General features: G+C 43.6%; 1 protein-coding gene across 1 annotated transcript in view; it reads left to right on the plus strand.

Moving 5' to 3' along the window:
- Positions 1-23,625, plus strand: part of LOC143800298 (uncharacterized) — a 51,139-nt gene that overhangs the window by 367 nt on the left and 27,147 nt on the right. The gene's annotated exons all lie outside the window — the stretch shown is intronic.

The following is a 23,625-nucleotide window of genomic DNA, read 5'->3' on the forward strand; positions in this document are numbered from 1 at the left end:
AGAGACATCAATTTTTTCCTTCTTTGGACATCTGAATGAGGCCCAATAGTGACCTTAGTGAAAACTCCTAGTTTTCCCACACACAGAATGACACATCCCCGCACAGAATGACACCTGCCGGTACCCCTCCACACAGTATAATGCGAGCCCATATACAGTATAAGGTCCCCACAGATGCCCCCCACACAGTATGACACATCCCCGCACAGAATGACACCTGCCGGTACCCCTCCACACAGTATAATGCACCCACAGATCCCCATATACAGTATGAGGTCCCCACAGCCCCTCTTATACAGTATGATGCCCCCCACACAGTATGACACCTCCCTTCACAGAATGACACCTGCTAGTGCCCCTCCACACAGTATAATGCACCCACAGATCCCCATATACAGTATAAGGTCCCAACAGATGCCCCCCACACAGTATGACACCTACCTGCACAGAATGACACCTGCCGGTACCCCTCCACACAGTATAATGCACCCACAGATCCCCATATACAGTATGAGGTCCCCACAGCCCCTCTTATACAGTATGATGCCCCCCACACAGTATGACACCTCCCTTCACAGAATGACACCTGCCAGTGCCCCTCCACACAGTATAATGCGAGCCCATATACAGTATAAGGTCCCAACAGATGCCCCCCACACACAGTATGACACCTACCTGCACAGAATGACACCTGCCGGTACCCCTCCACACAGTATAATTCACCCACAGATCCCCATATACAGTATGAGGTCCCCACAGCCCCTCATACACAGTATGATGTCCCCCACACAGTATGACACCTCCCTTCACAGAATGACACCTGCCAGTACCCCTCCACACAGTATAATGCACCCACAGATCCCCATATACAGTATGAGGTGCCCACAGCCCCCACACACACAGTATGCCCCCACACACTGTATGACTCCTTCCCACACAGAATGACACCTGCCAATGCCCCTCCACACAGTATAATGCACCCACAGATCCCCATATACAGTATGAGGTTCCCACAGCCCCTCTTATACAGTATGATGCCCCCACACAGTATGACACCTCCCTTCACAGAATGACACCTGCCAGTACCCCTCCACACAGTATAATGCACCCACAGATTCCCATATACAGTACAGCCCCTACACACAGTATGATGCCCCGACAGACCTCCACTCAGGAATTGACACCCACACAATGCCCATGCACGCAGTATTATGACCCCACACACAGTATAATGCCACACAGACCCCACACTCTGTATGATGCCTTCACAGACCCCCACACAGAATGACACCCGCACAGTGCCCCTACAAGCAGTATAATGCCCCACACACAGTATGCTACCCCACAGACCTGCATACTTAAACTGAGACCTGCACAATGTTGCCTTTCCACACAGTGTTGTGACCCCCCACACACAATATAATGCTCTTAACAGGATGACACTTGCACAGTGCCCCTCCACACAATATGATGCTCCCACAGACCCCCACACACAGTATGATGCCTCCACAGAGGTTATGATGCCTTCCCAGCCCTCCACAAACACAGTTTTGGGTCTGCACAGCATCCTCACACATGATGCTTCAGCCTTCTACAGCGCCACACACAGTATAATGCCTGGCTACCCCTACACACAGAGTATGGTGTTTGCACAGTATTCAACACACAGTATGATGCATCCACACTCTCTTCACACACAGTATGATTCCCCTACAGGCCACCTCAGGCCTCGCATATTGCTGAGGAGGGCGCTCCACTGGCAACACAGCCAGAATCACTTGTCATAGTCATTGGCAGCACCAATTTACCCCATAAATAGAACTAGTGGGTCTGGATCTTTTTCTTTAACCTTGCCTATACAAAAGGCTCTAAACATTTCAAATCTTACTACCTTGGCACAATTGTTGTAAATGTGTGTCCATTTTTTCCGGTGGATTTTACGCAAATATAAGTACAGTTACGTCTTGGAAAAAGGGCGAGGAAGGAGCGCCATCTAAGCGTAGCAGATGTGAACAAATATATCAAGGTGAATGGATAGTTGTTATTTTCACCTGGTGGAGTTGTGCAAGTAGGCACATTAGATGTCACTTATAATACAAGGAATCCTTCAAAGGGCATGCTGCCAGTCTGGAGTGCCATAGACAAAAATACTTTCCTGAAAACCTTTTCAACGTGAAAATTTAAGTGGGTGGTAGTCCAGTGAGACGCTTATGTAGTTGGATTAAGGACTCCAATAGAGAAGTAGCAGAATATATTCATGGAACGGTATATCCCAATGTGGTCCGTTTAAAAAGTGCAACAGTTACAATGCAGAAGGTACACTGAGGATTAACACACAACGCGTTTCGGCTAGATAAGCCTTCATCAGGTGTCACAAAATATTTTCCATGGGTGGAGTTTCCCAAAATGAGGATCCAATCATTGTTATCCTCTTATGGGTTTCATGTGGTGGGTAATTCAAATTTCAGTGTACAAATATATATGTATATAATTCAATTAGTAAATGTCATGACATGTTACTGTTTGTCAGGAGAAATTGAAACATCCAACCAGCCAAGGACAAAAGTTTGTCTAACACACTTATAAACCTTGCAGAGTGTGATCCTGTGCGTGTGAAAGCCGTTTTGCTGCAAAACGTCTGCGGTTCTGCCAGACGCCAAATTAAACCATCACGGCCCCTCTCCTTCCACCTTACAGTTGTGTACCGTCCGATCCCCAATGACGGAATGCAAGACTGTCCCGCAAGGTGGAACGCCGCTGGATCTATCCACAGACCTCTACAGATGCCGCCCCCATCAACTACTCGATCTCGGGTTCACACGACAGACAGCTGAGGATCTCCTCCGCACCAACTGGCAGCCGCCCACAAACTTCCCCATTCCACACAAACAATCCGGAACATCTTAAATAAATATTGGGATCTTTTAAAAAAAGATCTTATTTTCAAAAAACTAATTCTGTAAAGACCAATTATTGCACTCCATAGAGGGAAACCTATAAAAAAAAATTGTATAGCCCCTAGTCTCTTGAAAATCTCTTGTAACTGTTGCACTTTTAAAATAAAACATTTTTAAATGGGCCACATTCAGATATACCACTCCATGACGATATTCTGCTACTTCTCTATTGGAGTCCTTAATCCACCAGCAAAAGCGTTTCTCTGGATTGCAACCCATTACGGTTACATATTGGTATCAGCAAAAAGGTTCCTCTAGTGCAGAGGTCCCCAACCTTTCTGACCTTGAGAGCCACATTCAGCTCTTAGATAGGGTCGCAAGCCACATTCAGCTCATAGAAAGGGTCGCGAGTCACAGGGCTGTGGAGTCGGAGCCCATTTTGGTGGAGTCTGAGTTTGTATAAAATGGTGATGAATATGGGGAATGCGGGCCCTCCCTCGGGTGGGTCCCAGTCCCATGAAGCAATGGGGAAGCTAATATAAAGCTGATATTGATTCAAGCCATGGTGGCAAGTTGAGATAAAGAAATAGCATCCACACTGTGGACGCGTCCGGGGTGGTGTCACATGTAAATTAAAATCCAGATAACCACATGTCCAACTCCGGAGTCTCCCTGAACACAATCCACGGCGCCCAAACATTATAAAATTTTTCGGGATCCCCAGTGGACTGGTTTATCAATTGTTCCATTCTGTAAATATCATTCAGTTCCGTAACAAAGTCAGAGCCCGAGGGGCAACAATCCTGCTTCCAGTATCGGGGGATCAAGTTCCTGATTGCTGTGAGAAAGTGTCTGAGAAGACTCCTCTTAAACCCAGAGATAGATAGGTCACACAGAGACAAAAGGGCTAATTCTACCGTGGGCTGTAATTTGCTAATAGATAATTTATTATAGAGATCAAAGACTAACATCCACAGTTTCTTTACAGGCGGGCACTCCCACCAGATATGGACATATGTCCCCTTTTCTGTTGTACATCTCCAGCAGATATCTGGGATCACCGGGAACATAGCATGAACCCGGCAAGGGCATCTATACCACCTAGACAGAATCTTGTAGCTCCTCTCCTGTGACACAGCAGACAGCGAGGTCCTAAAAGTAAATAATAAAATCTTGTCCCTCTCCTCTCGAGACAAAGACCTCCCCAGGTCGTCCTCCCATCTCGAAAAGAACCCCGGGAAATCATGTGTTGGGGTTTGACTCTCCTGAAAAAGATTATACAACAAGGAGACCTTGCGGGTCGGGGGCTCCCCAGCGAGACAAATTCTCTCGAAAGGGCTCAGTGTTCCCATGGACTTATTATGTTTGAATGTTGCGCCTATAAAGCTTTTTAACTGCTCATAGAAGAACCAGGAGCCCTCAGGAGGCTCCCCCCCCTGATAAATTTCATGTAAGGGCTTAATACCAGTCTGATCTATGAAGTCATGTATGATAGGCCTTGAAGCCCTGTTCCTGTTCAGGTATGTCTCCCTACGAATCCCTGCAGGAAAGTGAGGGTTGTCATATATTGGTGTTAGTGGTCCCGGGGATGTAGAGGTTTTTATATTCCTGCCACTCTGCCGGACAAGCATGAGCATGTTTCTAGTCATGAAGGGTAAGCTATTGCGTTCCACAATATTGTCTGAGGATCCCCATCAACAAGATCACTCTCCAGACCAACCCACTTCTTATTATTTCTGCTATGGTATAGATCTAGAATGCAGGTTCCGACTGAGGCACGACTATAAACCAAAAAGTCTGGTAGGCCAACTCCCCCCACCTTCTTGGGTCTACTCAAGACAAAATATGATATTCGTGATCTGGTGTGGGCCCAGACAAGTCGTATGACCGCCTTCTTAAGACGCGAGAAGAAGGAGGCAAGAAGGTATAATGGGATGGTCTGGAAAAAATATAAAAGACGTGGCAACAGGTCCATCTTGATTACGTTGACTCTGCCAAACCAAGACAATTGAAGCTTATGCCACTTCTCCAGATCCCGCTCCGCTTTTAGTAACGCCGTTTTAAAGTTTGCGTCGTACAGGCCGGAGGTTTTGGCTGTTATTTTAATCCCCAAATACGTGAGCGAGTCAAAGCGCCACCCAAACGGGAAGGAGGCGCGTAACTGACCCACCTCAGATAATGGTAGTGATATATTTAAAATCACTGATTTGTGGGAATTTAATTTTAAAATTGCTTAGATGTCCAAATTTTGTTAATTCTGATATAATATTTGGTATACTAGTTATAGGGGAAGTAATATATAAAAGGATATCGTCGGCAAAAAGCGCTAACTTATGTTCCTCCGATCTTAGTTTAACTCCCCTGATTGAGGGATTATTGCGTATGGCGGTGGCCAGATATTCCATTGACAAAATGTACAGGAGAGGGGAAAGTGGGCACCCCTGCCTCGTGCCATTCCTAATTGCAAATGCCTCAGAGAGGACGCCATTTACCTTTACCTGGGCACTAGGGGAGGTATACAAGGCCTTAATTCTATGTAGCATGCTTTCTCCTAAGCCAATCCCCCTCAAAGCCTGGAATAGAAACTCCCAATGCACCCGGTCGAAGGCCTTTTCGGCGTCAATCGACAGGATGCACATAGGAACTCCCCCCTCCCGCCCCACCTGGTCTATCAAAGAGATGGTCCGTATGGTGTTATCCCGTGCTTCCCTACCCGGGACAAAGCCCACCTGGTCCTGATTTATCAAGTCCTGAAGGAGAGGACTCATTCTGTTTGCAATCATTTTTGCATAGATTTTTACGTCTAGATTTATTAGGGATATTGGACGATAGTTATTGCATAACGAGGGATCCTTATCCGGTTTTGGCAAGACCGTGATGTGGGCGGCTAAGGCCTGAGGAGGAAATGAACCGCCGGAGGAAACAGAATTGCACATTGTAAGGAAGATCGGGCTCAATGATGTGGAAAATAACTTATAAAAACCAGCTGAATACCCATCTGGACCTGGGCTTTTCCCCTGCTTCAGATCTTTAATAGTTTCCAATACCTCCTCCAGAGTAAATTCCCTTTCTAGATCCAATACCTTATCTTCCGATAGAAGGGGTATATTATTTTGACCAAGATATGTATTAATTTTATTATGGAGAAAGGATGAGGACATATCTTTATAGTGACCCTCTATGTTATATAAGTCTTTATAATAGTCACTGAAGCCCGAAATGATGTCCCTGGTGTTGTGCACCTTTTCCCCCCTCCCATTTTTAATAAAGGGAATAAATGTGTTTGGACCGCGTGGATTAATACATCTAGCCAGAATCTTGCCACTTTTATTTCCAAATTGATAAAAGCGATTTCGGAGCCTTTCCCTGAGGTATCGTGATTTTTGGTCTAATAGGGCGAGCAACTTTTGCCTGGCTGTAGACAGATGTGCAAACGTGACATCATTAAGATCTCTTTTGTGTTGCGTTTCTAATTTATTGATTTGGTTTGATAGTTTAATTATTTCCGCAACCCTCTCCCTCTTCAGGCGTGCACCATGCGAAATGAGAACACCCCGTATTACGCTTTTTAGAGCCTCCCACTTCACAGGAGGGGATGTGGAATCCCCCTCGTGATCTGTTACAAAGTTAGAAATCGCCTTCACCACATCGGCTTTGCATAGTGTATCCTGAAGTAAGTTCTCATTAAGGCGCCATGAAAATCCCGGTTTTAAGTTAGAATGAAGCAGAATTGAAAAATAAATCGGTGCATGATCCGACCACAGGATCGAACCCACCTCTGCCTCCACTGGGAGATCCAATAAGTTGTGTGAAATAAAAAAATAATCAATTCTGCTATATATGTTGTGGACTTGTGAAAAAAAGCTGTAATCCCTTGTGTCAGGGTGGAGAACCCTCCATATGTCTACTAATCTCATATCGCGCATTTGCTTGCGGATCCGGCTAATAGAAGAAAATGAGTAGGAAGTCCTACCCGAAGAGACGTCTACCGTTGGGTTCATGGGGATGTTGAAATCGCCCCCCAGTATCACAGGAGAGGAGCCAGCAAACTCCCCGAGGCGCCTTCCACACTCCGCACCGAAACTTTGCTGACCCTGATTTGGGAAATAAACATTAGCTAAGACCAATTGACGTGAATCACAGGAAATTTTTAAAAACACATATCTACCCTCTGGGTCCATTAAGGAACTCAGCACTTCAGGCATAAAATTTTTATGGAAAGCTATCGAAACCCCTTTGGACTTAGCATAAGGATTGGAACTGTGGTACCATTTGGGATAATATTTTGAAGTACATAGAGGAACAACCCCAGTCTTAAAATGGGTCTCCTGTAGCATTAAGACCGAAACTTGCTGTTTGTGGCTTGTGTATAAAACCTGCCTTCTTTTTTCAGGGATATTTAGCCTTTACATTAAAGGAGCAAAACCTTAATTTACCCATGGTCCAAATGTTTCATGATACAGTAAATTTTCATCGGTCCACCCGAGAGAAATACCCGCATGAGTAAGAGACATTTAGGAAGGAGAAGAAAGGGGAAGAGTATAGAGTAGAAAGAAGAAGAAACAACAACAAAAAAAAAAATGAAACACGACCATAGTTACAATGGAGCCTAGGCTCAGTGATTCTTGTAACGCTAAGACGCGTTCTGGTAGCATGCCACCCGAGATCTCAGCCAAAGGGAAGGAAGCCCAAAGAGGGACCATGAACCCCCCCCCCAACCCCAAAGAACATAAAGGATAACAATTGGACACATGTCAACACTACTATCCATAAACATTGTATATGAAAACAAGACAAGTAATAATCTGTGCAGATAACAAGGTGTAAAGTCAAGGCTGTTTATATGCTATAGAAAATATTGATATAGGCCTATTTATGCATTCAAATCTCCCGAATAAGTGAGGAGAAAGGAAAAAAAAAAAAAAAGGGGGAGGGGGGAGGGGAAAGGAGGGAAAAAGAAGGAGAGAAGAGGAGGAAGGAAGAAAAGAAAGGAGAAAAAAGGAGGGGGAAAAAAAAAAAAAAAAAAGGGGGGGGGGTGCGAAAAAGGGGGACAACTGGAAAGGGGGGGAGGGGGTTTGGAGGGAGAACTCATTCTACGAACCTAGGACTTCCCTCGGTCCGCGACATCTGCACATGAGAAACTAAGAATATAGAAATGACGTGTTAACAGGATAGAACTATACAGTGATAGCCAGACAACCATGTCTAGCAGGACAGATAAAGGAGAAAAACCAGACTATAAAAGCCGTCGCATGGAGCCCACTCTATCAATAGGCAGGACCCAACCACCAGGACACACGAGCAGAAACAAGGAGTTCTCATGGCGGCTCAGTTGAAGAACGTTTATTATCTCGTTTTTTAGCCTGCTGGACCTTGAGCCATTTTGGTGGGGCTTCCGGAAGCATCGGACTCACGGGCCACTCAGGGAGATTCACCATGGGAAGTTCGAAGGTGCCTAGGAAAGTAGACAAATCACATAATCTTCGAAAAGAAGCCGTTTTGCCTCCCTTAAACGCTGTTAATTGAAAAGGAAACCCCCATCTGTATGGGATGTCTTTCTTTTTAAGTTCTGCCAGTAATGGTTTCAGTGCTCTGCGCAGCAGTAGGGTGCGTCTAGATAAGTCTGAAAGAATTAGAATTTGATGACCCTCAAATCGGACAACTTCTTTTTTCCTGGCAGCCATCATTATGGCATCTTTAATCCTGTAATAGTGAATCCTGCATATGACGTCGCGTGGACGTGAGTCAGAAGTGGGTTTGGGACCCAGAGAGCGATGGATCCTATCAAACTCAATTGAGTTGCCCTCCTTATCGTCCAGCAAGTCCAGGAAGATTCTTTGTACTGTGCGGTCTAGATCAGTGTAGCCAATAGATTCTGGTAGACCTCGTATACGAATGTTATTTCGTCGATTGCGGTTTTCGAGGTCTTCCAAGCCAGATGATATGTCTTCTAGCTTAAGAGTATGGTCTATTAAGATGTCTCTATGAGCTTGCAATTCTCGGAAGATGTTCTCCTGGGTTTTTTCTACATCCTCTATTCGCGTAGTAAATTCCTTCTGTAGGTTGTGAATTTCTTGTTTATATGAATTTTCAAGCCTACAGGCAAAACCCTCGAGATCTTTTTTTGTAGGTAAAGCCTTGATATATTTGCTGAGTTCTACGATGCTCATTTCTTCAGAATCCGTGTTATCCTCTACGAAGTCATCGGCCAGCGAACTACGTGCACCCACTGACTCCTCTAGCGGTGAATTGTCGCGATTAGCAGTAGGTGTCATTGCAGACCTTGTGTGTCTAATCTGGGGGGTTGGATTCAAGAAGCGTTTCATATCCTCAGAGGTGGTCTCTCCAATTGAGTTTGCTTTCTGATCAGGAATCCTTCTGGTTTTCCCCATAGGTGTCTGGGATTAATACCATGTGTCTAGAATGAGATTGGGATACAGGGGGGAGGGTCAGTCACCCCACGCGGTCTAGTCCCCCATCAGCAAGCCCATCCCGGGCCGAGATCCCGATTTTCAGTAGGAACAGGCACAAGATCCTGTAAGCTGAGTCCCAATACCTTTAGAGTAATGAGTATAATGTAAATCTGGCGTTATTCCAAATTTCGCCACAAGATGTCAGCAAAGGCCCTTAATGTTTGTTTCAGCGTTTTTATGTAAGATCAGGCAGACTGGTTGTTACTGAAGAATCCAAAAGATATAATAGATAATGGCTCATATAGTACTAGAAAAGATCAGTAAAATCTCCAGTTTATGTCACAAAAGCTCAGCCCGAATATTAGCACAACCAGATCAGGGCACAATGTCAAGCTGTCTCCCCAATGTAACCCACCAACAGATTTTTGCTTTGTGGGATTTATGCTGAATATATGAGTATGGGGCAGCAGGGGGGTAGGCACAAAGACGAGCTATAGAGGGGGAATGATCCTGACCTGTGTACAGCCCACAGGAATTCTTCTCCCCTGTACCATGCGGAGGGTTCAAGATGGCGCCAGGCTTGGCGGGAAGGATCCTTCACCCCGCTCCTAGGGGCGCGCTGTCCCTCCGATGTAGCCGCCGAGTCGAGGGGGACACAGAGCGCCGCTAAGGACGGTGAGCCCACTCCGCAGACCTGCCGACGTGCACGGCCTCTTTCTTCCCCGCTAAGCACCGGAGGCAGGGAGCGGCAGCAGCGCCCAGCAGCCACAGTCCAGCGCGCCGTGTGAGATGCCGGACTACAGGAGGCGTCGGCACAAGCCAGCGACAGACCGTGTGAGCTGGGACTAAGGTGGGTGAGGGAGTCCAGGCAAGGGGCCGCTCGTACCTTCACGGCGCCGCTGGGATCCACAGCACTCCCAGCCTGCTGGTCGGCCAAGATGGCGGCACCACCTCCACTTCACTCCTTCTCCCCCAGGGCCCGTCAGTCCCGCGCCGAGACGAGGTGTGACTCCCGTTCAGAGGTGCCCACTGGGTTAGGCAAAGTGTCTCCAGCCGCTCCTGGGGTTAGAGTTGTCGCTGCGGAGCCGGTAAATTAGGAAGAATCCCAGGCCCGGCAGGAGCTTCCAAAGTATGTGACCGCTCTGCTGCACGGTTAGGCCACGCCTCAGTCACTGACTTTCATTTAGCGTCAGTTGAGGGTTAGCCATGTCTACAAGAAAGGTTTTCAGCTCAACCAAGCGCTGAATCATTAAGTAAGTACTGCCCCATCGTGTGGCTTGATTAATAATTGCCCCTTTTCCAGCACGTCTCTTCAAAATTGAGTCAACTTTAGGGGTTCTGGCAACAGTAGCCAATTTTCTCACCTTGCCAATCAGTGCAGCAGCATGTCCTTCTTGCAGACTGTCAAATATAGCCAGCTGTAGTGTATGCACAACACAGCGCATGTGATGAATGAAAGAAAGTATTGACACAGTTTCAACAAGATCATCTAAACTATCATGTTGCAGTTCATCTGAAGCAACTTCAGTTTTGCTCCTCAGTTACAATACTGTGTTCCTCTATTTCAAACATTTCTGTGTCTGTGGACCCAGAATGTTCTTCTAGCTGCTGGTCACCATCATTACTCTCATTCATTAGCTTAATAGTACTTATCATATTTGAAGCATTGTCAGTTACGACAGAAAGAACTTGCTCTTTTTTAAGTTCATAGTCTTGCAGAACTTTTTCCACCAAGACCTGGAGAAACTCACTGGTGTGATGAGCTTTGGTGTCTTTTACTGCCAATGTCTTGGTAACTATTTCATTTTTGTCACAAACAAATCGGACATTGATGGCAAAATAGTTAACTCTGTGACGTGTGCAGGCATCCATTTTAAGAAACAGCGTCCCTTGAGAGTTTTTTAAAGTTCTTCCTTTTGTTTAAAAGCTTCTTCGATTACTAATTTTCTAATACTCTCTCTCTCCAGAGAAACACCAAGCTTGCGGGCCATTTCCCCATTCAGACACAAAAAAGCTGGTCGTGAAAATAATGAAATTGGTACCCTATCCTTTACAACAAGCTCTATGATCTGTTTTTTTAAATGTATCTACTGTCATTGTCACAGTAACTTTGTTACTGACAAAATATCTTGCAACTGATGGCTGCAAAGTTCTCTGCTCCTTTGTTTGGCTGGAAGAGCTGGGCACTGGTTCATTGGTTTGGATGCAGTCTTGCTCATCCACTGCTTTCAGTACTTCTGGATGAAAGCGCTGTAAATGTCTCTTTAGATTAGAAGCTCTGGTAGGAGCATTTTTATCTTTGCCTGAATATGCACTGATCTTGGCTTCACAGCATTTAGTAACATAGTAACATAGTTAGTAAGGCCGAAAAAAGACATTTGTCCATCCAGTTCAGCCTATATTCCATCATAATAAATCCCCAGATCTACGTCCTTCTACAGAACCTAATAATTGTATGATACAATATTGTTCTGCTCCAGGAAGACATCCAGGCCTCTCTTGAACCCCTCGACTGAGTTCGCCATCACCACCTCCTCAGGCAAGCAATTCCAGATTCTCACTGCCCTAACAGTAAAGAATCTTCTTCTATGTTGGTGGAAAAACCTTCTCTCCTCCAGACGCAAAGAATGCCCCCTTGTGCCCATCACCTTCCTTGGTATAAACAGATCCTCAGTGAGATATTTGTATTGTCCCCTTATCTATATATATAATTGTCTAAGGGTTTTTCCGTCTGTCTGTCTTTCCTGGAAATCCCGCGTCTCTGATTGGTCGAGGCCACCAGGCCTCGACCAATCAGCGACGGGCACAGCATGGCGACGATGATGTCATAAAGGTTGCCTCGACCAATCAGCGACGGGCACAGTATCGATGTAGATGTCATAATGGTTGCCATGGCGACGATGATGTCATAAAGGTTTCCTTGGCCAATCAGCGACGGGCACAGTCTGCCGCGAATTCTGGAATCATCATTGTCCATATACTACGGGGACATGCATATTCTAGAATACCCGATGCATTAGAATCGGGCCACAGTCTAGTATACTTATACATTGTTATTAGATCGCCCCTCAGTCGTCTTTTTTCTAGACTAAATAATCCTAATTTCGCTAATCTATCTGGGTATTGTAGTTCTCCCATCCCCTTTATTAATTTTGTTGCCCTCCTTTGTACTCTCTCTAGTTCCATTATATCCTTCCTGAGCACCGGTGCCCAAAACTGGACACAGTACTCCATGTGCAGTCTAACTAGGGATTTGTATAGAGGCAGTATAATGCTCTCATCATGTGTATCCAGACCTCTTTTAATGCACCCCATGATCCTGTTTGCCTTGGCAGCTGCTGCCTGGCACTGGCTGCTCCAGGTAAGTTTATCATTAACTAGGATCCCCAAGTCCTTCTCCCTGTCAGATTTACCCAGTGGTTTCCTGTTCAGTGTGTAATGGTGATATTGATTCCTTCTTCCCATGTGTATAACCTTACATTTATCATTGTTAAACCTCATCTGCCACCTTTCAGCCCAAGTTTCCAACTTATCCAGATCCATCTGTAGCAGAATACTATCTTCTCTTGTATTAACTGCTTTACATAGTTTTGTATCATCTGCAAATATCAATATTTTACTGTGTAAACCTTCTACCAGATCATTAATGAATATGTTGAAGAGAACAGGTCCCAATACCGACCCCGGCGGTACCCCACTGGTCACAGCGACCCAGTTAGAGACTACACCATTTATAACCACCCTCTGCTTTCTATCACTAAGCCAGTTACTAACCCATTTACACACATTTTCCCCCAGACCAAGCATTCTCATTTTGTGTGATGAAGATTTTTAGAATCACTTTTTATATTACTTTTTTCTCCCCAGTTTAATGGGTTAATCATTCATATTTGGACACCACTGTTCTGTTGTACTTAGGAAGGAGAAAAATAATCCTGACCTTAATAACAATTAGATTTATTCAACTGAAACAATAACAACATTACAGCATAAGTTATTTGCTTAAACAAACATCCATGTTTGTTAACTAATTTGGCTAAACAAAATATATATATTTTAAGAAACTTAGACTGTCAGCCCAGCCGACACATGAAAAACTTAAATACTACTGTCCCTGCTGTCCTCTGTAGCTCACTTGTCGTCATCTTCATCATCATCTTCTTTTTTGTTCCTATTCATAATCTGGAAAAGAAAAACAAGCTTTCCTGCTTTATTGGGTCCCAACCGATTTCTCAATTTAGAATGAATGAGTCCAAAGGAAGAGAATATTCTTTCAACGCCTGCAGAAGAAGCTACTGCTGTTAAAAGTGAAATCATTACTTGAACAGTCTCTAAATCAAAGCGCTTAAGTGACTTCCACCAGTTTACTGGTGTGACCTTCCTTAAAATATCTTCAGCAAACATATATTTCTTGAATGGTTCCCCCTTAGCTCTGAAGTTTATTATAGTTGGCATTAAAGATGGATGATTGCTGGATACCCATGTCATAGCTAACTCCTCTTCCTCAGCACTTAGGTTTTGACCCTGATATTGGATATTGACAATATTTGCCAAAAAATGAGCTGGAGTCAGTGCTTGTCCCATTCGTTTGTTTACTGCTTGTAATTTAATTCTGTCCATGTGTAGTTCTGTTTTTAAGTGTTCACTCAGTTCCTTCCAAATTTCAACAGCATCCGCAATAAAACAGCTATTTTTCTGTATTTTGTTTAAAGCTTGAGAGATGGGTTTCAGGAAGCTCAGCATATGTTCAACATTTCTCTTAAGCCCAATGTTGAGGATTTTGGCCGTGACAGTGCCATCTATTTTATCTCGATTTTCTTCACAAAGTGTCATCAGAATAGGCCAGTTTTTGATATACTGCTCAAAACAGTCCACCACAGAGTTCCATCTAACATCTTGTGGGAGCGTTAGCTTGGTTCCACCCATCCTTTTCAGAGCTGCTGCAGCAAAATGATTATTACGGAAGTATTTAGCAATTTCAACAACATTAGCCTTTATTTCTGGAACACTTAAGTCTTTGGCTAAGAGGTGCAGCAAATGAGCACTGCAACCATATGTTATTAGCAGCTTTGTATTCCCTCCCTGCTCTTCTAAATCTCTTCTCATCTTGGATACGTTTGCAGCATTGTCAGTGACCAAACTGCGTACTAGACATTTGAATTTTTGTTCACATGTCGTTATAGCTTTTACTGCCACTTCTTGTAAGTATTCTGCTGTGTGTGCATTTCCTGACGTATCAGTTGTTTGTGCAAGGAAGACTTTACCTTCTTCTGTTGTTATACAAGCACATACAATAGGATAATTGTGGACATTACTCCACCCATCAATACTTAGGTTAACAATTTTACCCTCCAGAGCTGTTGCACATTGCTCCATTTCTCTGTCATACACTTGATCCAGCAGTTTCCCTGCAACATCAGCTCTGCTGGGTGGACTGTATCCTGGTCTCAGTGACTGAACCATATTAATGAAATGTGGGTTCTCAGTCAGACGGAAAGAAGAGTTCGTTGCATAAATAAACTGGGCAATTTTTTCATCAATCAACTCTTTTTCTAATCTGCTAGTTCTTATCACAAACCTATCTATGGTGGTTCCAGGAGGTAAAGGTTTTTTCTTCCTTTTGGGTGATGGTGATATGTGGCTGTGGGTGTCTGATGATGATGCTGCTGCTAATGAAGCACTATCCTGGATGGATAACTCTGAAACTGTAGAACAGGATGATGGTGATCTTGGAGGTGGATAGTTTCCAGAATCCATGAATTCCCCTAAACAAAAAAAGTCAATGCTGTTATTTTATTGTTTATAGAATTTCTGCTTATTGTACACAACACATCATTGCCCCTGCCCCAAAAGGAATATTTGTTTTTCTTCATAACTGTACCAAATGACAGTAACATGCAGTAATAATAAGAAATACAATTTTTCTCACACATGACAGTTCAGTCTTTAGAAGTAGGATTCAATAAAAATGTTTACCAACCTGAAGATCCTGCCTGTTCAGAAGTGTTTCTTTGGTCATCTTCATCACTGCACTTCTCATGATGTTGCCTCATTCGCGCCACCAGGCCTTGCATCTCTTTGTTGCATTGTTTGCATTTTGCACGCATGCCTGCCTTACCGATAGGCGAAGGAGCTTCATTAAAATATTTCCAAACTGGGTCTCTTTTACGGCCTGCTGCCATTATAAGGAAAGAATGTAATAAACCTCAGATCGTACACACAAACAGATCCAGACTTGTCTGTCTGTGTCTATGCTGCAGTATTGTGCTCAAAGTTTCACTTTCATTTTCTTGTCTGCTTGCCCTTCCTCCTCCTCACACTTAGATTCACATTCTTCTTGTGTTGTGCAGATCTATTCCACTCCAAACAATCAGAAACATATTGTCTAACTTCTTGGACTTGGCACTGAAGGGGTTGATTCTGTATTCATAGGTTTGTAGAACAATAGGATTAAGGTCTTTTTCTCAACTCTGTTCATGTTGTAACATTTTTGCCGTGAAGAAGAGGCTGGGACCTCTGCGGAGTCAAATTCAGTTTTGAGAACTGTGTAAGTAAAGCGAGCGTCTGTGATAATATAGGAGAGAAACTGCCCACTAATCCTACAGAAACCTCTGGAAGAGCATGGCATTGTGAATGTAAGGCTACTTTCACACACAGCATATTTGCTGCGTATTTTTACGCGCGCGTATTTTGCTGCTGCTTTACCTGCGTTTTTTTACGCAGGCAAAAAACGCAGCTGCTTTCACACACAGCGTTTTTTGCTGCGTTTTTTGCAGCTGCGTTTTTTTCAGCATTGTGTACTGAAAATAAAGTTTGAAAAAAAAAAAAAGGGGAAAAAAAAAAAGAGTCATTGAGGTCATTTCCTGTCTTTATGACTCAGAATACAATACACACTGGAGTTAACATCATGTCGATTCTGCCAGCTGCAATGGCCTTGAGCCAAAGACGCCTCAGCAAGCGGAACAGACATCAGCTGGGGTTTACTAACCCCACTGTCACTAACCCCAGGTTACTAGGGCAGGCGTCAGTCAGACGCCCCCCCTCGTAACCCTGTACGGTAAGGGTATGTTCACACGATCCTGATTTCAATCCTTTTTTTTCAGGACAAAAACCGCAGCTCTTGGCAGAAAACGCAGGTGCGTTTTTGGTGCGTTTTTGATGCGGTTTTTAGTGCGGTTTTTTATGCAGTTTTCTCTGCAGATTGTCTGTGTTTGACACAAATAAAGCTTTAACTGCAGTGGGGGAAAAAAAAAAGAAATGATGTCATTTCCTTGTCCAACCCTTTTCTTCTTCCATCCTCCATTTTGGGACTAAACACCAAAATGAGTGGACGTGTTTTGAATGACAGCGCTCCGCAGAGTGCTGAGCGTAGGCCAGATCACAGCCCGCGGATCCAGCTCTATCTAGCTATTTAAGTCTACGTTCACATTTGCGGTCTGCGCCGCAGCGTCGGGCGCCGCATGCGTCATGCGCCCCTATATTTAACATGGGGGCGCATGGACATGCGTCGCACTTGCGTTTTGCGCCGGCCGCATGCGTCACTGCAGCGCACGCATCCGGCCGCAGAGGACGCAGCAAGTTGCATTTTTGCTGCGTCCAAAATCAATCAAAAAAAGGACGCATGCGGCGCACAACGCAAATGTGAACATAGCCTAAGTGCCACGTATTTCAGTGCCACGTGCCACGTATTTCAGTGCCACGTATTTCAGTGCCACGTATTTCAGTGCCACGTGCCACGTATTTAAGTGCCACGTGCCACGTATTTAAGTGCCACGTATCACGTAATTCAGTGCCACGTATCAAAGTGCCACGTGCCACGTATTAAAGTGCCACGTGCCACGTATCAAAGTGCCACGTATCAAAGTGCCACGTGCCACGTATTTAAGTGACACGTGCCACGTATCAAAGTGCCACGTGCCACATATTTCAGTGCCACATATTTCAGTGCCACGTGCCACGTATCAAAGTGCCACGTATCAAAGTGACTGAGCGCCGGCCCTAAAGTGAAAGTGAAAGCAGAGCGGTGACGTCACCGCTGTGCTGTTAAGGCCGGAGCTCAGTCAGTGTCAGGAAGCAGAGGCTGGGGGACGCGCAGGTGAGCATGTACTGTTTGTTTTTTTTACTTTTACGCTGGTAACCAGGGTAAACATCGGGTTACTAAGCGCGGCCCTGCGCTTAGTAACCCGATGTTTACTCTGGTTACCCGGGGGCCTCGGCATCCTTGGTCGCTGGAGAGCGGTCTGTGTGACAGCTCCCCAGCGATCAAACAGCGACGCTGCAGCGATCGGCATCGTTGTCGCTATCGCTGCAGCGTCGCTACACACACACACACTCACACTCCATGCTGCTTCACTGGGGGGCGGGGGCTTCCCTCTTCCTGTCCGACGTCACGTCCGGTCCTGGGTGTCAACCCCTCCGTACAAAGACGCCGACACCCAGGACAAAGGCGCTGTGTGTGCACGTTAATATGGGGCCCTAGGGGGATACGCAGACACGCCGCTGCGTAAAGAATTGACATGTCAATTCTTTTTACGCCGGCGTGTTTGCAGACAAAAGCGCCGCGTTTTTTTGCGGTGTGTCTGAACGGCAAAGTGAATTTCTCATTCACTTTGCCGGCAGACGAAAATGACATTGCGCATTTTTGAAAAGCGCCCGCAAAATAGCGCTCAAAAATGCGCTATGTCTGAAAGTAGCCTTACACATATACAGCCTTTATTCTACTGAGTTAAACAACTCAGCTTTATCTCATGATGGAAGAACCTTTGGATGGTAAAATATTTTCCTCAAAAAGCAGTTTATTGAAAAAAATCCGATTTAAATAAAAAAAATCCGATTTAAATCAAAAAAATCCGATTTTTTTGATTTTTTTTTTAAAAAACATTGATTTTTATCCACCCTGCATGTGGCATAAAGTAAGCTCCACATTGGGGAAAAAAATTCCTTCCCCACTCCACATACGGCAATCAGACTAGTTCCCTGGATCAACGCCCTATCAAGGAATCTAATATATATAACCTGTAAAATAAGTACAATTAAACTGATGAATGAGAATAACGAAGGTGAACAGCAGCTAGAAGAACATTTCACATTCAGTATATTGGAGATGGAAGGCCACAGTCCTGTTCCCATAACGGAAGAACTAACAGATATTACAGAAGAACAGCAAAATAATTCTTTACAATTAGATGATCTTGTTGAAGCTGCTTCACACCTCTTTCGTATTCATCACTTGCGTTGTGTTGTGCACACGCTGCAGCTGGCAATAAGAGATAGTCTGCAAGAGGGACATGCTGGAACTTTGATTAGCAAAGTGAGGAAATTGGCTATTGCTGCCAGAACCCTTAAAATTGATTCCATCTTGAAGAGACGTGCTGGAAAAGGGGCAATTGTGCATCAAGCCACTCGGTGAGGCAGCACCTATTTGATGATTGAACAATTGCTTGAGCTGAAACCCTTCCTTGTAGATATGGCCAACCCTCAGGTAACACTATATGAAGGTCAATGGACACAGGTGGCTGAATTGAAGGAATTGCTTCACCCATTTACAGTGACTAAAAAGTTGCAAGCTGAGGATTTAACTCCTGGCATTTTTATAAAGGAGTGGAAGAACTTGTTGTTTTGCCTGTCCCAAAGAGGAGGTTTAATCGCAGGTGGCATTGCTGCTTCAATGAAACAGAGAGAGACACTGCTATTAGAAAATAAAATTATTCTGGCAGCTGTTTATGTGGACCCAAGTCATCGTACTGTATATTGCTGGATGATGAACAGCTTACTAAAAGAAAAGAACCTTTGATTGAGGTAGCAGTTAGGATGGGGCTACAGGACGGCCAAGAGCAAGAGGACTCGGGTCCTGCCAGTGGTGCTGCTGCCGTTCCTTCATCCTCATCAGATGAGGAGTTTGATTTCGACAAGTATTTGGACGACATGGAGCAGGCAAAGCGTTACTGCAGGGAAAGAGATTCCTCTCCCATAGAAAACAGAGTGACCATATTTCAGGAAATTTTTTCACTTGCTCTCAAAGAAGTATAAGAGTTCAATCGTTCATCAAAACTGACTGTGCATGAGGCAATTCCTTTATACCTTGAAATTGATAGAGATGTTTCCCATGTGGTTACTGCTTTGCCACCAACCCAAGTTAGTGTAGAGAGGTTGTTCTCTAGCCTTAAAATAATTAGGTCAGATTTGAAGTCATCTATGAAGGAGCATCTGATGGAGGTGATACTATTTGTCAGAACAAATTCATAGACTGCACAAATGCTATTCAGTATGTTTTTGTTGAAAACTGTTTTTTTCCACTTACCGCAGAATGAATAATACATTGTAAATATGTAAAGTAATAATAATCTTTATTTTTATATAGCGCTAACATATTCCGCAGCGCTTTACAGTTTTTTTTTGTTCTAAAGTTGTATTCCAATAAATATATTTTATGTTCTTTCTAAATGGCTTGATTATTGTATCATAATAAAGATTGAAAGCCTGTTGTTACCATTTTACTACAGTAAATTTATCACATAAACTTAAACATGAGCCATGTATGAGGGAGTTGGTGTCGGTGTCATGGGAATTGAGGAGTCGGAGGTTTGGCTTACCGGCTCCACAGCCTTGGCGAGCCACATTCAGCTCTTAGAGAGAGTCGCGAGCCACATTCAGTTCTAAGCCCCTTTCAAAGGGCGTAATAGTATTCCGATGTCGGACACCCTCCCTTTGATGTGGGCTTCGGCACTGAGCCCACATCTTTTTCGGCACATGTCAGCTGTTTTGAACAGCTGACATGTAATGCTAACAGCCATGGGAGGAATCGCGATCCTTCTGCGGCTGTTAACTCATTAAATGCTGCTGTCAAACTCTGACAGTGGCATTTATCACGCGCTTCCGGCACGCACAACAGAAATCTGCCCATCGGTGACCCCATCACGTCATTGCGGGTCACCGATGGGTTGGCATGACAACCAGAGGTCTCGTGCAGACCTCTATGGTTGTCACTGCCGGATTATTATGAGCCCCACCCAGTGGTCGGCGCTTATAGCAAGTGAGTAATTCTGCTACATTCAGGCGAACTGATCATCACCTGTATGTAGCAGAGGCAATTGGGTTATGGCAGCTTCTACTCTCCCATAGAGACCGTTGAAGCATGCCAAAAGTAAAAAAAAATGTTTTTAAAAATATATAAAAAAAATCTAAAAGTTCAAATCACCCCTCTTTCGCCCCATTCAAAATAAAACAAACAAAAAAATCGAACCTACACATATTTGGTATCGCTGCGTTCAGAATCGCCCGATCTATCTATAAAAAAAAAAGGATTAACCTGATCGCTAAACGGCGTAGCGTGAAAAAAAATGAAAACGCCAGAATTAAGTTTTTTTGTCTCCGCGACATTGCATTAAAATGCAATAACGGGCGCTAAAAAAATCGCATCTGCACCAAAATTATATCATTAAAAATGTCAGTTCGGTGCAAAAAAATTAAGCCCTCACCCAACCCTAGATCACGAAAAATGGAGATGCTACAAGTATCTGAAAATGACGCTTTTTTTTTTTTTTTTACAAAGTTTTGATTATTTTTTCACCTTGTAGATCAAAAAGAACCTAGGCATGTTTGGTGTCTATGAACTCGTAATGACCTGGAGAATCATAATGGCAGGTCAGTTTTAGTAATTAGTGAATTAGTAAAAAAGCAATACAAAAAAACAACTGTGGCATTGCACTTTTTTTGCAATTTCACCGCACTTTCAATTTTTTTCACATTTTCCAGGACACGACATGCTAAAACCAATGATGTCATTCAAAAGTACAACTCGTCCTGCAAACGACAAGCTCTCACATGATCATTTTGACCAAAAAATAAAAAAAAGTTATGGCTCTGGGAAGAAGGGGAGCAAAAAATAAAAATGCAAAATCCAAAATACCTCTGGTCGCTAAGGGGTTAGAGTGGGTCGCGAGCCACATTCAGCTCTTAGGGTCTCGAGAAACAGTCAGCTATTAGAGCGGATCATGAGCCGCATTCAGCTGTTAGGGAGGGTCGCGAGCCACATTCAGCTCTTAAAGTCGCGAGACACATTCAGCTCCCGCAAATAAAGCCGCCGTCATGGGTATGATAACCAAAGCTTTTCCACAGAAATCACTCCAAAGCAGTTTACCAAGATCCAGGGGTTCCAAGAATACCCCCATTCAGTATTCTTCCATCAAGCTCGCCCAACAAACTGTCGCATCCAGCTTCAAGCACCTCCTCTGACCAGTAGTATCATCTTGTCTCCAGCGTTCCATACTTAAATGATCTCTAAATCCCTAAGATCAGTATATGTGCATCCAAATCTGCTCTTCTGTACAGGGCTACTCACAAAATTCACCATTTTGAGATGTGCTCTTCATACTTGTTTGTTAGACCTGGAGCTAATGTAGCAAGCTCGCGGACAGCCGCAAGCCACAATTCATGGGACCGCAAGTCACTTGTGGCTCCCGAGCTACAGGTTGGGGACCCCTGCTCTAGTAGGTCTAAAGCTATGACTATACATACAAAAACATTTTGTTCCATAAATGCTTTATTATGTAAAAATATATATCATGTCGTTGGGTTTGCTGCAGTTGTAATGATCCAAACTTTAAAATGATCTATTCTCTATACTGTAGGCCCTCTAAAGGTATGTGTAGATTATGTTTTTTTCAGGCGCGTTTCAGAAAGTGCTAACTAAACACTCAAAAGAATGCACATATTCATTTCTATATAAAAACAACTCTCTGTACCTATATTCAGGCTTTTGAGATGGTTCTAACAACGTCAGTTTTCCAAAGCCACTATGAGGTTAAAAGATTTAGCCGGTGTATTCTTCAGGTGTTTTCTGCTCTGATGTTTTTCTATACTTTACAATACAAGTCAATGGAAGATTCAGAAGTCACTTGGGCGTCTTTTTGAGTGTTTTGTCAGCATACTTCAAATAGCTAATTAGCGTTTTTTTTCATGGTCGAATGGAGTTTAACAAAATGTCCAGATAACTCCAGTAAAAAAAAAGATGCCACAAACATGCAGGAAAAACGATCTGAAAAACACGCCGTTAAAAAGTCTCAAAAGCACTCAAGAAACAAATGAAAAAAACGCTAAAAAAGCGTTTCCTAAAGTGTCTTCCTCTTGAAAAAACACCATGTGCACATAACACTAAAAAACTTGATTATTCGATCTACAAATTGTTTCCATAATGCAAAGCAAACAATAATTCTCTATTCTGGTGTATTATGCCTGGATGACTAATGGAGACCCTCTTTATCTAACTACTCAATGCTGGCCACGGCATCTAAAAGGTTCGATGGCTCGGAGTTATGTCAGCTTTTGGCCGTTACAGTTAAGTGACTGCTGTAAAGTACAGCTGGCACCTGTAAGTAAATCTTAAGTACTTGGAAACAGTAAATCTTGAGAAATGCTAAGTTCCAATGTTGTGATAGCATGTCATACAGAGAAAAGGGGTTAAACACCTTTTTATCTTTCATATTTATGGCATATCTACAGGATACTCCATAAATGCTTAACAGGAGCAGATCCCACTATTGAAACACTCAGCTGTTGCAAGAATAGGGTCATGACTTTTATAATGCAGTTCTTCTCAATTGAATTCTATAGAGTCCTGAGATAATATACAACAATATTTGTATTACTGAGGTTTTCCCAAAATCATAATTTATCCTTTAGAATAACTTGCTGTTCATCGCGGATTCAACTGGTGGGACATCCAGCAATGCCTTGAACAGAGTTCTATAAAGCATCTTGAACATAGCTGCCAGAATAGTACTGCCTGAGATAGTGGTGCTTTGTATTTGGCTTTGTCTCCTATGTGATGTATACACAGCTGTCTCAGTGTATTCCATGTGATCTATACAGCAGTTTCAGTATCTCTTATGTGATGTATATACCAGGGCTTTGGAGTCAGTGTCCATTTTGGTGGTGTATAAAATAATAAATTGGGTACAGTAGTTCAATGCAGTATGTGCTGTAAATTTTTTCATAAGAATTTGTGAAAGTTATGATATGTCCTATAAATGTCTGTTCTGTTACTGAATAAGCATCTAGGCTTTTAGGTGATATGAATCTGTGCTGCACTTTATGTACATACTCAGTAGCGAGGCTGTGCTGTGGAGTCAGAATCGTGGAGTTGAAGTCAGGAATGTGAGAAATTGAGGAGTAGGAGGTTTGGCTTACCGACACCACAGCCCTGGTATATACAGCAGATTTGCAGTGTCTTCTTTGTGACGTATACAACATTCTATGTCTTCCATGTGATGTATATAGAACAGTCTCAGTATATCCTCTTTGTATTCATGTCATTG

The sequence above is a fragment of the Ranitomeya variabilis genome, chromosome 1, assembly GCF_051348905.1.
Source record: "Ranitomeya variabilis isolate aRanVar5 chromosome 1, aRanVar5.hap1, whole genome shotgun sequence".
In the NCBI taxonomy this organism is placed as follows: domain Eukaryota; kingdom Metazoa; phylum Chordata; class Amphibia; order Anura; family Dendrobatidae; genus Ranitomeya; species Ranitomeya variabilis.